Raw genomic sequence first — 16,870 nt, forward strand, 5'->3', positions numbered from 1 at the left:
TTGGTAAGTTACATCAAAAAGGAGGCAGCTGATTTGATGAGCATCCATCTGATGGAAGAATGAATGGCTTTATAGATAAGGCTCAAGCTTTGTATTCAGACATCAGAAATTTTTTCATCTCTTAGCTCAACCACCCTATAGTAAGATTGTGGACTTCAGTTTCCTAGTGTGTAAATGGGCAAAAAAATTAGAAGTAGATATTATTGTTGTTAAAAAGTTCATAAAAAGGGTAACCAGATGATTTATCATCCAAACTGGGACACTTTTCTGTATTTTATTTTATTTTTAAATTAATCATAAAATTAAGTTAATCTTTTTGTTAGTATACAAGTTCATGAATTTTAACATGTTAAAAAGGTCTTTGAATTTGTAACAAATTCATAGATTTGTTTTACTAACATCACAAACAGTATTGAAAATGTCCCATATTTTCTTCCACACCTATCCTTGGCAACTACTAATCTGTTCTCCAACAGTACTTTTTTTGTGTGTGCCATAGAAATGGAATTGCACAGAGCCAGTCACAATAGTGAATGCCTATAATTCCAGCAACTTGGGAGGCTGAGACCAGAAGATTGCAAGTTCAAGGCAAGTCTTAGCAACTTAATGAGACCCTGTCTCAAAATAAAAATTAAAATGACTGGGGATATAGCTCAGTGGTAAAGTGATGCTGAGTTCAATACCAAGTACCAAAAACAAAAAATCAAAACAACAAAAAACACAATGCAATCATACAGTATACAACTTTGATCATGGATTTTTACACTGAGCGAGCATAATTCCCTTGCCATCCATCCAAGTTGTGTTTATCACCAGTTGGTTCTTTTATTGCTGAGTAGTATTCCATTGAATGACTCACTTTGTTTATCATTCACCTGTTGAAGTATATTTAGGTTGTTTCCAGTGTTTGTCAATTATGAATGAAGCTACTATGAACAGTCATGTACGAGTTTTTGTGTAGACATAAGTTTTCATTTCTGTAGGGCAAGAATCAGCATACTACATCTAGTACTGAGGCCAAATCTGGCTTACCACCAAAACATTGCAATAATGTTCTATTGCAATTTAGTCACACCCATTCATTGACATATTTTCTATGGCTAACTTTTGCTCTATAACAGCATGATTGAATAGTTGTGACAAAGATGATGTGGATTGCAAAACTTCCAATATTAACTATCCACTTCTATTTTTAATTTTAATTTTATTTTTATTTGTTCTTTTTAGATAAACATGACAGTAGAGTGGATTTTGACATATTATGCATACATGGAGTATAACTTATTCTAATCCATTTCTTAACAGAAAAAAAGATAGCCAGTCACTGCTCTGGGCTTAAATACTTGGGAGTAGAATTACTGGGTCATATGGTGAGTGTATGTTTAATCCTTAAAAGAAATTGGTAACCATTTTCCAGAGTGACTGTGCCGCACATTGTATTCCCACTGGAAATGTGGGAGAGTACTTGTTGCTTTGCATCCTCAACAATGCTTGAAATTTTCAGTATTTTTAAATTTTAGTTATTCTAATAGTTGTATCTCATTGTGGTTGTAATTTACTGTTACTGAAGGATTAATGACATTATACATTGCTCCTTATGATTATTTGTCAATCTTACATCCTCTTTGGCAAAGTAACTGCACAAGTCCTTTGCTTATTTTTTAATTAGATATTTTTCATTTTCTTACGTTGAATTTGGAGATTTATTCTGAACATGTATCCTTTGTCAGATATGAGATTTGTGGAGATTTTCTCCTAGTCTGCAACTTGTATTTTTTCTTCTTCTTGGCAATATCTTTCACAGAACAGAAGTTCTTAATTTTCATCAGTGTCTGTTCTTCAGTTTTTAAGAGATTTTATGTTTAGTATCATGTCTGAGAGCTTTTCACCTAAACCGAGGTCACAAAGAAGTTCTCCTATGTTTTCTTCTGAAAATTTTATAATGTTCTTATTTTTAAACCTATGATTCATTTTGAAATAAACCTTGTATAAGTGTGAGGTAGATTGAGGCCTAATTTTTTGCATATCAATTATCAAGTGTTCTAAAACCATTGATTTTTCTGTTTTGAAAAGTCTATCCTTTCTTTGTGGATTTCTTTTGCACTTTTGTCAAAATTTGAATTGCCGTATTTGTCAATTTCTGGACGGTATTCTATGTATTCATCTATGTGTCTATCTCTAATGGAATACCACACTTAAATGACTGTAGCTCCATAGCAAGCCTTATTATTGATTAGACTCACTCCTCCAATTTCATTTTTCTTTTACAATATTGATTTAGTTAATTTACTTCATTTTCTCTTGTATATAAATTTTAGAATTGGTTTGCCCATATTTACAAAAAATGTTGCTGAAATTTTAGTTGATATTATTTAAAACTATTGGGTAATTGGAGGGAATTAACATTCTTAACATGTTGATTTTTCCAATCCATGAACCGAATATGTGCCTATTCATTTATTTATGTCTTTGATTTCTTTATCAGCCTTTTGTAGTTTTTAACATATGGATCATGTTTGTTTCGTTAGATTTGTTAAATTGTTATAGGGATACTCAAATTCTGTAGTTCACATTGGATGAGTTTTAGACATTTATAATTTTCAAGCAATTTGTTTACTTCATCCAAGTTATTGAATTTATATACATAGAGTTGTTAATAATACTTTCTAACATTTTCACATTTATAGGGTCTTTAGAGACAGCTCCTCTTCATTTCCAATATAGATATTTTTTGTCTTCTCTTTATTTCCTCTTTGTCAGACTTTATAGTAATTTATTTTGATTTTGTCCCAAAAGTCAGCTCTTGTTTTCATTGATTTTTCCCTGCTGATTTCATTTTCAGTTTTATTTATTTATTTATTTTGCAGTGCTGGGTATTGAACCCAGGGCCTTGTGCTTGTGAGGCGAGCACTCTACCATCTGAGCTATCTCCCCAGCCCTTCATCTTCAGTTTTATTGATACTGCTCTTCTGTTACTGCCATCCTTCTGCTTGCTTTGGTTTGTGTTTCTCTTCTTTGTCTACTTTCTTGAGATGGAAACTTATCCATTTGAGAAGTTCTTCTTTTCTAATGTAATGGTTTGATGCTATAAATTTTCTTCCAAGCATTGATTTAGCTGTTTTGTTTTCCACATTTTTTTTTTTTTTTTTGGTACTGGGGATTGAACCCAGAACGCTTTACCAATGAGCCACATCCCCAGTCCCCCGTCCCTTATTTTATTTTGAGACAGGTTCTTGCTAAGTTGCTTAGGGCCTTGCTAGGTTGCTGAGGCTGGTCTCTAACCTGCAATCCTCTTGCCTTGGTCTCCTGAGTTGTTGGGATTACAGGTGTGTGCCACCATGCCCGGCAACAATCCACAAATTTTGATGTTGTATTTTCATTTTTGTTTGGTTCAAAGTAGTATTCTAGTTTTCCCTAAAACTTCCTTTCAGATCCATGATAAAGTGTGTTCTTTAATTTCTAAGTGTTTATAGATTTCCCCATTTGGGGCTGTTTACTAATTTCTAGTTCAAATCTATCATGGTCAGAGAATATCCTTCAAATGATCTTCATTCTTCTAATTTTCTAGGCTTTATTTATGACCTTAGCTCTGATCTACATTAAGTGTTCCACATGCACTTGTAAAGAATGTGACTTTTGCTGTTATTGGAATAAAGGTTTGATAAATGTTGATTAGATTTAGTTGGTTGAAGATTTTGTTCAGTCTTTCCACATCATTACTAATTTTCTGTCTATTAATTCTATTACTATGTGATGAATGTTGAAGTTTCAATTCCAAATTTGCCTATTTCTCTTTTCTCTTCTGTCACTTTTTGCTTTGTTTAAATCTTGGATGTTAGATATATAAACACTTAAAATTATTACATCTTCTTGACAAATTGACCTTTTATCAATATGCATTGCCCAACTTTACCCTTGGTAAATTTCTTTGCTCTGAAGTCTATTTTTTCTGATTCTTTTTTGTGCTGAGGATTGAACACAGGGCCTCATGCATGCCATGAAAGTACTCTACCACTGAGTCACATCCCCAACCCCTGTTTTTTCTAATATTAATATGTCTTTCTTGATTTGTTTCATTTTTTTTGGTTTTAACTCATCTATATCATTATATTTGAAATAAATTTTCTATACATAGAGCTGAACCAGGAACTTTTTATACACATGAAAATCTTCATTTTTAATTGGTATGTTTAGAATATTTAGACACTTTATACTTAGTGATATAAATTTAAGATTTTCTTATTTGATTTTTGCCCTCTTTTTTTGTTGTCTCTGTTTCTTCTTTTCAGGTTTCTTTTGGGTTACTTTAAATATCTATTATGATTTTAACTATATGTACTTTCTGTTGTCTATGTACTTTCTATTGCCTATTGTAGTGATTACAAAATACTTTAAATGATCTATTTAAACAAAATATTTACCACTTAAACTGGAATGTATATACCTTACCACCATATAGATCCCATTATCTCCACCCTTATTTGTCTTTTATGGTTGTCTCATATATTGCTTTTACATACATTGAAACTTCCATCAGAACCTGTTAAATTGTTTTCAAACAATAAGCATGTATTAAATCATGTTTTAAATCAAGAGAAGCCGTGGGTGCGTGACTGTAATCCCAGTCACTTGGGAGGCAGAAGCAGGAGTATCACAAGTTCAAGACCAGCCACAGCAACTTAGCAAGGCCCTTGGTAACTTAGCAAGACCCTGTCTCAAAATAAAATATAAAATGGACTGCAGATGTGGCTCAGTGCCCCTGGATTCAATCCCCAATACACCCCCCTCAAAAAATCAGGAGTAGAGGAAAATTTCCCAGATATTTACAATTTCTGATTCTCTTCTTTTATTCCTGATATTCTAGGTTTCCTTCTGGTATAATATACTTCATCTGAAGAACTTCTTTTAGCAAATCTTTCAGAGTAGGATTTTGGCTCCAAATTCTCTTGTTTTCCTTTATCTGAGAAGATATTTATTTCACCCTTATTCCTAAAGGATATTCTTTTCTGGATATAGAATTATGAATTGACAGTTCTTTTTTCTCTAGTACTTTAAAAATATTATTACCCTATGTACATGTATGATTACAGAATGATATGAATTTACATCATGTATAACCATATAAACAAAATAATGTACCCCATTTGTGTACAATGAATCAAAATGCAGTATGTAAAAATAAAAAATAATTTTTTAAAAAAACAACAACAAAAAAATATTATATCCCTTTCCTCTAATCATCATGAGAAACCCATTGACATTTAATCATTGTTCACCTATAGGTAATGCATCATTTTTCTCTGACTGTTTTGAGAGATTTTTCAAGTGTTTAATTTTTAGAAGTTTGATTATTAAATGCTTGCATTTGAATTTTTCTGGTTGTTCCTGTTTGAGGCTCGTTCAGTTCCTTGAATTTATAGATCTTTTGTACAACTTGGAAAGTTCTCAGCTATATTTCTTCAAATATTTTTTCTCTACCAAGCTCTATTTTACTCCTAGGACTCCAAAGGCATAAATATTAGACATTTTGTCATAGTATTATGGATAATCTTTGGCGTTGTTTCTTTGCTGTTCACACTTGATAATTTCTATCGCTTTACCTTCAAATTTACTAGCTCTTATCTTTGTCATCTCCATTCTGCTATTGAGTATATCACATGAGATTGTTATTTTTACTTGTCATTGTATTTTTAAATTCTAAAATGCCTTATTGGCCCTTCTTTATATGTTCTACTTCTCTGCTGTATTTTTAATTTTAACTTGTGTTTCAAGAGCATTCTTGATCACGCCTATAATCTCAGTGGTCTGGAAGGCTGAGGCAGGAGAATTGGTTCAAGGCTAGCCTCAGCAACTTAGTGAGGCCTTAGGAAACTTAGTAAGACCCTGTTTCAAAAATAAATAAATAAAATAAAATGCTGGGGATGGAGGATTAGTAGTTAGGCATCCCTGAGTTCAATCCCTGAACCCCCCTTCCCCAAAAAAAGAGTATTCATGATTATTCTTTCTAGAATTTTTATTATAACTCCTTGATACTCTGTTTCAGAATATTCTACTACCTATGTAATCTCATTGATGGCATATGCTGATCATCTTATACCATGTAAGTTAAAATTTGGGGGGTTCTTCCAACTGCTATGTGTAACCATGAAGATCTAATGATGATGATGATGATGATGATGATGAATATACTGAGTAATTTTGAATTATTTCCTGTAGTTAGTTTTTTTTTCTTCTTACAGTAGTGGGGTTTGAATATAGCTACTAATTATTCCTAGGCAAGCAGTCTACTACTGAGCTACACCCCCAGTTCCTATTTCTTGGATATTTTAAATATTATACTATGAGACTCTGGCTCTTACTTCAATTCCATAAAGGATGTTGATATTTGTGCATTAACAGGTAGTGGAACTGGTTAAGATTTCTTTGTGATAGGATATACTTCACCTGGTTAAAATCAGGTTGCAATTTCAACCTACCTCCTCTGGGCTGTAGTGCCAATATCATTTCAGTTGTTGAAGTCTTCACAGGCTATTTGGATCAGATGTGTATGTGCACAGGGTGAGGGTGCAAATAGCTTTATTTATAGGACTTTACAAATAGCTTTATTGGGTCTCTTTCCCAGCCTCATTATTCCTGTACTATTACCCTGGTGCTTTCTGGTTCCCCAAGGCTCCAAGAAGAAGGTAGTTTAAATTATTATACTACGAGAACAAGTATTGGGTCATATGGTTCCTATATTAATACAGAACATGGAATGGGAATGGAAAGCAGCAAAAGTACTTGATGGCTACCAAGGAAAAAAGACTTCCAGATGTCAATGAGCTAAATTTTGCTTTTATCCTAAAATGCTTGCCCTTCTTCTTAAGAGGCGGGGTTGAAACATTAATGCGTATTCTGACGAGAGAAACTTCCTTCTTAGGTAAGTTGCATGGTTCTCACTGGCAGGATTCTCAGCGGAGAGGATGAGGACTGGGGACACCTGCTTCTGCCTTTCATCTCACAGAACCAGAAACATACATTTTCTCTGAAGCATGAGATACTGGACAACATAAGAGGCAAGAAAGGACTGAGGCATGTAACATTTTCTTCATATGAAAAAGGTTCAAGTTTCCTGGAGAATTCTGGAAGATGGATGAGACAATATGAAAAGATGGAAGTGAGGTTAATAGAACTGTTTCTCAGATCTCTTCCATTTTTTGTGGCCCTAGGGAAGATGATTTGGATGAAGGCATAAACTCTTTTCTTCTGCACTGTAGTGATCTGAGAAAGCTACCCCACTCTTTAGTAAAATACCCGTTTATATCTCCATCCTAAATCATTATAATGAGTTCTGGGGTGGGGCAAGGGGTTGCCCCTTGGAGAGTATGTAGGATAGATATTCTTGCGTATATAATACTTAAGGGATACCAGATTCCCAAGAAATACTAAAATGTAAACAACAGATGTTGTCATCTACAGAGGAATGTTAGATGTTGTGTATCTTCTATCACTCTACCTTGAAAAATATATGACCTAAATGTCCCATATCATAATGAGAAAACACCTTAGGCAAGACTACCATTTTCCTCTGGCTAAAAGCCCACAAAATATGAAAGAGGATGAATTTTAATTTTTATTGTACATATCCAGGGCTGGTAATGTTAGAGTGAATAATAAAATAAACACATGTATCTTTCCTCAATCATTATATAATTATTAAAAATTATTTTGTTCGCTTTCATTTTAGTAAAATTACTAATTTCATTATAACCATGAAGATTTTCAGTGTGTCTGTTGATCAAAGTGATTGAATCAGCTCTGTCAATACAAATACAATTCACCTTTATAAGTTCAAATATCCTGGAAGCCACATTAAAAAAGTAAACAGAAACAAGTGATATTAATTTTAATAGTGTATTTGATTTTAAATCCATATAACAAAATAGTATAATCCCAATATCTAATCAAAACAAATATTAATGAATGATTCAGTATCTTTTTGATATTAAGTATTCAAAATCCAATGTGTATTTTACACTTATAGAACATCTCAGTTTGGAATAACCACAGGTGCAATAGCCTTTGTGTGACTGGTGGCCACCATAACAAGCAGCACAGAGGAAGAGAATTAATAAACACACTTTCAACACATAAATCTTTTATGTATTTTGATCAAAATATGAATTAAGACAAATATAAAACAAAAATGTAAATTGTGTTTCACATGTCTTCAAAAATTCTTTTCTTCACAATGTTCAAAATTATCTTTGAAGATTAGATTTACTGTCAAAAATTTAAGTGAAACTTATTTAAATAAAATTGTCATTTTATGAAATTTTAGAAATATCTTCATTAAAACTCTTTGTGTTCCTAGCATCCAATGTTCATTTAGTTGTCTTTCCAAAAAAAATCAGAGTTCATTACACATTATATCTATATTTACATGTATAGAAATTTAAGAGTAACCTGATTTATTTAGTATTGTAAAATGTTCCCCTGGAGATATATGCTAATTCATAAGTACCTGCAGATTCACAATTGGAATAAAAATAAAAGTGAGGAACAGAACAATAGTCACCTATTGAATAAATGATATTCTATAATGCAATAATCTATTTCATTGAAGCTGAGTGAAAGGATGCAAGAAGTAAATTACTTTTTCTTGCCTAAATTCTTTTATCTTTCAAATCTCCTGAAGTCTGAAGCAAGACACAATTCCATCTCTAATGACGATGTTGGGATAACCCATAATGCCATTCAGAGAGTATAAAGGTAAGAAATGTTGAAAGATAATTCGCTGGGACTTGGATGGTGTAGGCATGAAAACGAATGTTTTCAATACAGGCTGGGGCTGTACCAGAAATACTAAGTACTTTATCTCCAGGGATAGAGGTCCACATGTTCTTTAGGAATGTGTGTGTGTGTGTGTGTGTGTGTGTGTGTGTGAGAGAGAGAGAGAGAGAGAGAGAGAGAGAGAGAGAGAGAGAGAGAGAGAGGAGAGATGCATGACTCAAGGCACCCCCCCCCCCCAGTTTCTTGAGACCAAAAGTAATATTGTTCTTAAGCCATCTTGCAAGACAGTTTATCATGAAGCCATGGCCAGCTAGGAAATAGAGTTATTTGTGTTTCCATTCTCTGCCTTATTACCCCTTCCTCTAACTTTTGATTCTTGAGATTGCATGCCTCAATAGATTATTAGCAACAAACAGTTGCCTTAGAATATATTTCCTGTACAATCCAGGCTGAATTAAGTTACTTCTTAAAGATTGCTAGAAGGAGTTTTATGATTACATTGGTAGACTTTTTTCAGCTCCTTGGGAAAAATTTATGTGTACCCAATGACTCAAATGAATCTCAATAACTATTCTTACATCTCGATATTTGAAAATTGAGCCATGTAACGCGCACCCCCACTTCTCTCTCAAACAAATGCACACACACACACACACACACACACACACACACACACACATACACGTTTCAGTTAACATTTACTGATGGTTTACTCTAAGTTAGCCATCATGTGCTAAATGCTATCTCATTTAATCCAGATAACAATCTTTATCTATCTTTTGTAAGATAGATAATATCACAGTTTTCTTATAGATTATGAGATTTATGCTTGGTTAGGTCAAGTAAATTCCCAAGGTTACTTTTGTTTAAGGTCACATGGCTGGGAAACAATTGAAGTGTGAATTACTCCCCACTTCTGAATTCAGTCTGCATCCTTATCATGGTTCCATACTGCCTCTCTGAGATAGAAACTTCTGTCACTTTCTTTAGCACTTGGGTCACAGTAATCATTTGTACCTTTGTTTCTATAATTTCACTAACAACTAAATATCATAGATTATTGCTCTACCTCATCTTCACACAGTTTCAATTGACTCTGGAGTCATCACAAATTCAGGCTTATCATTCAGTATAACTCCTTTTCCAAGACTGGAAACTCTGAATTTCCCCTTCTGACTACAGCCCACTCTCCTACTTCTCTCCCACTCATGTTTCTACCAAATGTGTTTTCCCCTTATCTGTGGAACCCAATTTTTAAAATTTATTCTTTTTAGTTATACATGACAGTAGAGTGTATTTTAACATATCATACATACATGGAGTATAACTTCTCATTCTTGTACATGATGTGCAGTTCACTGGTCACGTTTTCATATATGAATATAGGAAAGTCATGTGCAATTCATTTTCCTGTGTTTCTCATTCTCATCCCCCTCCCTTCCCCTCATCCCCCTTTATATAATCCAGTGAACTTCTGTTCTTCCCCTGGCATTGTGTATTGGAATCCATATATCAGAGAGAACATTTGGCCTTTGGTTTTGGCGAATTGGCTTACTTCACTTAGCGTGATAATCTTCAGTTCCATCAATTATGGCAAATGCCATAATTTCATTCTTCTTTAAGGTTGAGTAATATTCCATTGTGCATATGTACCACATTTTCTTTATCCATTCATCTGTTGAAGGGCACCTAGGTTGGTTCCATAGCTTAGCTATTATGAATTGAGCTGCTATAAATATTGATGTGGCTGTGTCGCTGTAGAATGCTGATTTTAAGTCCTTTATGTATATACCAAGGAGTGGGATAAATGGGTCAAAATGTGGTTTCATTCCAAGTTTTCTGAGGAATATCCATACTGATTTTGAAACATAATCTTATTTTTAAAAATCTCTCTTAGTTCTACTTGTTTGGCCTTCAATTGGGTCCACCTTGCAAATCATCAACCATTTACTGTTTCTACCATCCTATTTATCTGCTTTTGCCTCTGAGTTTCTAAAGGTTGGATAAGAGGACACCAAAAACTTATTAACTGAGTCCTGAGGGCTCTTGAATCATTCATTTTTGAAATATTTTTAAAAATTTTTATAATGATCTAGTAGTGTGCTAGATGTTGAAAATTTAGAGATGAAAGAGTGAGTTCTGCCTTTAAGTAGATTGCAAATAAATAGCAAAATATATTTGGTTGTTGTCCCAATCTTCTCTCAATAGTTGTGACTCAGGGTGTTTCAGAAAACCTTGATGATTAAAAACAGTGGCCTTGTCATCACACGTGGTTCAAAGTGTTCCCACTTATAAGCAAATCTGAACAGAGAGACTCTGCATCCCTTCACCCTGTCATGCCAGCATCATTTTTCCTTGACTGTTATCTTCAAATGCAACTTTCTTTTCAATACACTTGCTTCTCTTCCACCACACCAGTGTATAGATCTTCCTCAGTAAGTGATAGCCCAAATAGTAATTGCACCTGGACCAAATATAGTGGAAAAACTATTCCTTGGAAGCAAGTTAGAAAAGAAGTATGTTAAAGGGAGGAGCAAAATGTTCTGGCGGGGGCAGGGAGGAATATATCAGGAGAATACAAAAACCTAGAAGTAATAAGAAGGAGATATTAATTAAATTTTATCTAGAATATTGGAGAGCTTTTCCTAAGAGAATCAGTAGCATGGTAGAGGTGACAATGACTTGGAAAGTGATGGGTTGAATTCGAGATATTTATAGTACATGCAGAGGGAGGTTGAAAAATACAGGTCTAGAATTTAGACAAGAGATTTATTTGTGATTTAAAGACCTTGAAATCAACAGTCTGTAAGAATTAATGAATGGAAAATATATAAAGTTGAGAAGAGTGTCAAAATTGGGATCATAGTGAAAAATTATTCTTACGGCAAGAACAGAGGGAGTTAGGCATATAAAGGAGACTAACACAGAGGGACCAGAGTGACTGGAGAGAATGATGTCACTTCATATGGTGAAGTGGTTTCAAAGGGAGGGTAAGTGAAATTATTAAGTGTTATAATAAGTACAAGTTACACAGATCGCAAAAACATTTATTTTGTTTTAGCTACTTGAAGGTCATTGGGGAATCTCTGCAATAGCAATTTCAGGAAGAGTTGCCATAAGTCAGACTGTAACATGCTAAAGAAGTGACTTGAGTATAGCCTACTCTTTTAACTACTTTTGCAGAGAAGAGAAAGTGAAAGTGTAATTTTGTCTTTAGGAAAACATAAAACCAAAGAAAAGACTTTTGTTTCTCTTTTGTATGTGTTAAAGATGGAATATGCAAATAGAGATCTAAGTAATAGAAGGGAAAATGAATTAATTATGCAAGGTCATTGAGGAAGAGCAAAATATGAAATCCATAGTACAAGGGTATGAGGGTATGGGTTAGGTTAAAGAAGGTGAGAAACACCTCATACAATGAAACTAGAGGGAAGAGGTAAGATTGAGATTTATATATATTTATAAATATATATATGTGTATATATATATATTTAAACACGCACACACCACACAGACAAAGAAGAGACATGAATATGAAGGTGTGAGAGGATATATCCTTTGGGTCCAATATCTTCTGTGGCAGTGGAGGATCAGGCTGGAAATGATAGCTGTCTTTTCAAGTTAATTCAATATCTTGATAGCAAATATTCCATAAATTTTAATTTCATATTTCCAAAAATCTAAACAAAAGTTTTACTCGACTCTGCCAGAAAAGGGAAACACAATGTGTTCTCACATCTTGATAGAAATAAATATATGAGTGCATCAAGAGAAACAAACCTTACTTTAGCTGTGAACTCTGAAGGAATCATAGCTGCATTAAGCTTCCTTAGAGGCTGTCCTTTGGAAAGGAATTGGGAATAGTACTATAATGAACATATTCAGACTGGCAGGACAGTGGCATCAGAGACACCTATCAACAAGATTTTAACTGTAGGACTAAAGTTCAGATAGTGGTCAAGGCTGGAGAAAGTTGGCAAAAATAGAGGATTTGGGTGCTCAGGAAGTTATTAATGCCACAATACAGTTACCCCAGTGGTTGAATAAGAAAGATAATTGTTTCCAGGGAATAGAAACAAAAAAAAAAAAAAAAAGAAAGAAAGAAAAAATAACCCACTAAGACAAAGCCAAAGTTAGAAACTGTGACTTGATGTTGAGAATTAAAGTGGAACTTAAGCACTTTTTGAATATAACCTAATGTTTCTAAATTATGGCCATACATTTTAATCACCCAGAGAGCTTAGAAAACACTGTAGCCTGGATGCCATCCCTGGAGAATCTGATTTAATTGTCCTGGAGAGAGTCCTGGTTTTCAGGATACCTACAGTCTCTCTCAGGTGATCCTAATGTGTAAGCCAAATTGAGAAACATAATTTAAACTAGACTCTGTCCCAGATGTGGAAATGAGACTGAAGGTAATCAGATACATGCTCATATCCTTTTGCTTCTGGACTGACTGGATAAAATCTAATTTTATAACTGGGCAGTGTTGCAGGTCTGTAATCCCAATCATTTGGGAAGCCAAGGCAGAACTGCAAGTTCAAGACCAGCCTCAGCATTTTAGCAAGACCTTCCTTGTCTCAAAAATTAAAAAAAAAAATAAATAAAAAGGACCGGAGATGTAATCCAGTGTAATGCACTCCTGGGTTCAATCCCCCAGGGCCATGAAAAAAATTGTAATGTCATCATTTATTTGCAAACCCCTCCCCAAGATGTATATTATCTGGCTTCCTATGAATCTCTAGATGGTTTTGATTCAAAACATTTAAATTTATATACTTTGTTATTTGGGGGTGGAGGGTATTGAGGATCCAACCCAGAGGCACTCTCTCACTGAGCTACATCCCCAGCCCTTTTTCATTTTTATTTTGAGACAGGATCTTGCTAAGTTGCCTAGGCTGGCCTCAAACTTGGAATTCTTCTGTCTCAGCCTCCCTAGTTGCTGGGACTACAGTCAAGTGCCACTGCACTCAGCTCAAGTTACTCACTCATAACAAAGTTTCTAAGTTCTTATTCTCAGTTGTTTTCTTACCCATGATCCCACAAATGATCATTTCACAGGTTTTCTTGAAACCATTTCCAGAACTTTTCTTCTCTCCATTTCCACTGTGATACACTACAACCACACCATAAATAATTTCTGATTACCTATTGCATAAATTATATTGCAAATCCCTTATTTGGTTACTCTGCTCTCTAGTGTTTATCCTTCAATGTCCTGGAAGATATATTAGGAGGGTGAAGTCCTATATGTGTCAACCCTATACTACTATGTTCATGACATAAAGTTTCTCAGTTAGCTTCAATAGTTCCATCATTTACTGGAAAATTCTCAGCTTGACAATACTTTTGTGAAAGACTCTATTGATGCCCTTTCCACACACTCTCAGCTCACCAGAGTTTACCTAATGTGCATATGGAGACAGTTCCCATTCTGTTGTCAAATTGTCATCTCAAGCACGTTGTTTCTCCACCTTTATCTGAGGAATTTCTCCAGCAATCTGGGAGCCAGACTGGCTGCCTGCAGTTGCAACCCAGAGGTAGGAAAGTATAGTAGCCTTATTCCTCAAGCCTCAAACAACAGGAAATGAGACTTGGCAGACAAATACCTCAACCTTTTCATCTTTCAGTAGAATAATTCTACACTCAGTTTCACACGACTTACTGAGCATTTCCTAAAGGAACAGGGATTGGGTTCCATTTGCTCATCAATGAATACTTTTGTTTGCTCCCTTCCCTTTTTCATACCTTTATTTTATTTATTTATTTTTATGTGGTGCTGAGAATTGAACCCAGTGCCTCACATGTGCTAGGCAAGCACTCCACCACTGAACTTGAAACACCAGCCCTGTCATTAATATTTTGACCTGAATTTGGTAAGACCACAAACAAATGTGAATTAGGCTATTAAAAATTTAGTAGAACAAGTTTTTTTTAAATATTTTAAAATATTTTTAGTTGTAGATGGACACATAACACCTTTGTTTTATTTATTCACTTTTTATGTGGTACTGGGGATCAAACCCAGTGCATCACATATGCTAGGCAAGCACTCTACCACTGAGCTACAACCCCAGCCCTCCCTTCCTTGTTTTACTCCAGAATTTTCTATTCTCAAGATTAATTTTCGACTATCTACACCCAAATCCCTGCTCAGGATCAACTTTGAGGAGAACCCAAATTAAAATTGCCTTTTATCATATCTGACCCAAATTAACCTTAAAACCCACTCTGCACTAAACTGGATGATTTGAAATTTCTAGAGAATTTTCCCTTCTCCATCCATTATTCACATCATCCCTTTCCTTAGAAAATCATTCTTGCCTTTAAAAAGAGTATCATGTTCCTCAATCCTCAGCCTCTATTAACTAAGTCATACCCAATGTCCCTAGACCAAAGAGATCTCTGGATTGCTTAAACTCTCATAGTGCTTTCTATACACCTTACTTATTGGATATGCCATTAGGAAACTGTCTAATATCCTATCAGTATTAATCATAACATACATGTGCTATTCAAACTGTGAATATGAACAAAGCTTTTTCTACTATTTAAACAAGCAGATTTGAGGACAAATGTATTTTTTCCACATTTTTATTGGTGTATCATAGTTGTACACAATGATGGAATCTGTTGCTAGATAGTCATACATGCACACAATATAACAATATAATTTGGCCAATGTCACTCCCCAGAACTTCCGCCTCCCTCTCCATCTCCTACTAATCTCCTTTAAGTTTTAGGAGACTCACCCCACCTTGAAGACAAACGTATTTTTAAAAATGAAACAAAACAAACACAGACTCTTAATATTCTGCAGCTCCTAGTCATAGCTTTTCAAAGGAATAAAAACAAAGGCTATCATCATTACCAATAGATTTGATTATTTTCAAGTCTCTGTGATAGGAAGCTTTATGTTTCTGTAATAAATACTGATTTACAGTTTGAATATAGTTATTGTAACTATAATTCAATGATAAGAATGAATAACATGATAATTCTATAGTTTGTTAGATACATTTTATTTTATAAATTTTAGATTGGTGGAAAAGTAAGAGATGACTAAGACATAATTTTAAGGCATTCTATAGAAGATAGGGCATTATTTCACTAAATCGGTGCAGAAAATTTTCCTTTGAAGTAAAGAGCATGGTTGTGTCTCTTGTGATTGATTATCCCCTCGCCATTGGGAAAGCATTAAAATGACATGCATACGTCCAGGTACAGTTAAGATTAACATTTCTCTCTTCCTCATCTTATAATATAGTCTATCTTGTATATAGTATTCTCAAAGTTCTTTTTAAAATAGGATTCAATCCAACAAATATTTATTGAGAGTAATGTATACAAGGTCTTGTGCTAAGCCCTGAGGGGTACAAATATGAATAAAACAAGATTCTTGCCCTCATGGAGTTTTCAGATACCTTAGACCAATTTATTTATGATCATTCTTTTCGTGAAACTACCTCTTTAGTAGTAAAATATTTTAAATATATGACATAACTGCTAGAGGCAAAGTGTAATTAACCCTAGTGTTTTATGTTCCCTAAGAATCAATGGTCAAGGCAGAAAAGTAAATTCTAGAAACTTTTATTTCTTAGGCGATTTTTAGAGAGATTTTAAATTTAACCAAAAGAGTTGATATTACTTTGTCATTTTGCTTTTGTCCTAAGGAGTACCATTAAAGATTTAGTGACATTGAAAACTAAAAAAGTTCTTAATTATATATTAATATCATCAGTATACATATACTATGTATACTGAAATAGTAAAAACCTATCTGAGAATGAAAAAAAAAAGACGTCTTGCACTGAATCAGAAAGAAAGTAGCTCTGTCGTTAATCATGCTGGGAGGACAGAAACTGAATATCAGTTGGAAATTTTACAGGAAACACTGATTCCCTGAAAGCTTTGAAGCAGTTTTTAAAAGCCATTAACACCCATCCTCCTGACTTCCTGCCCCAATTTGATTGCTTATTGCTTTCTTACTAATGATGCACCCAGGTACACTTTGTTATTCTCTTCTGTGATTGAGAGCAGCCAAATGCTAAAACACCCTTTATTTAGGACAATACTCAAACCCTAGGTAATAATCCCT

Source organism: Sciurus vulgaris, assembly GCF_902686455.1.
Source record: "Sciurus vulgaris genome assembly, chromosome: X".
In the NCBI taxonomy this organism is placed as follows: Eukaryota; Metazoa; Chordata; class Mammalia; order Rodentia; family Sciuridae; genus Sciurus; species Sciurus vulgaris.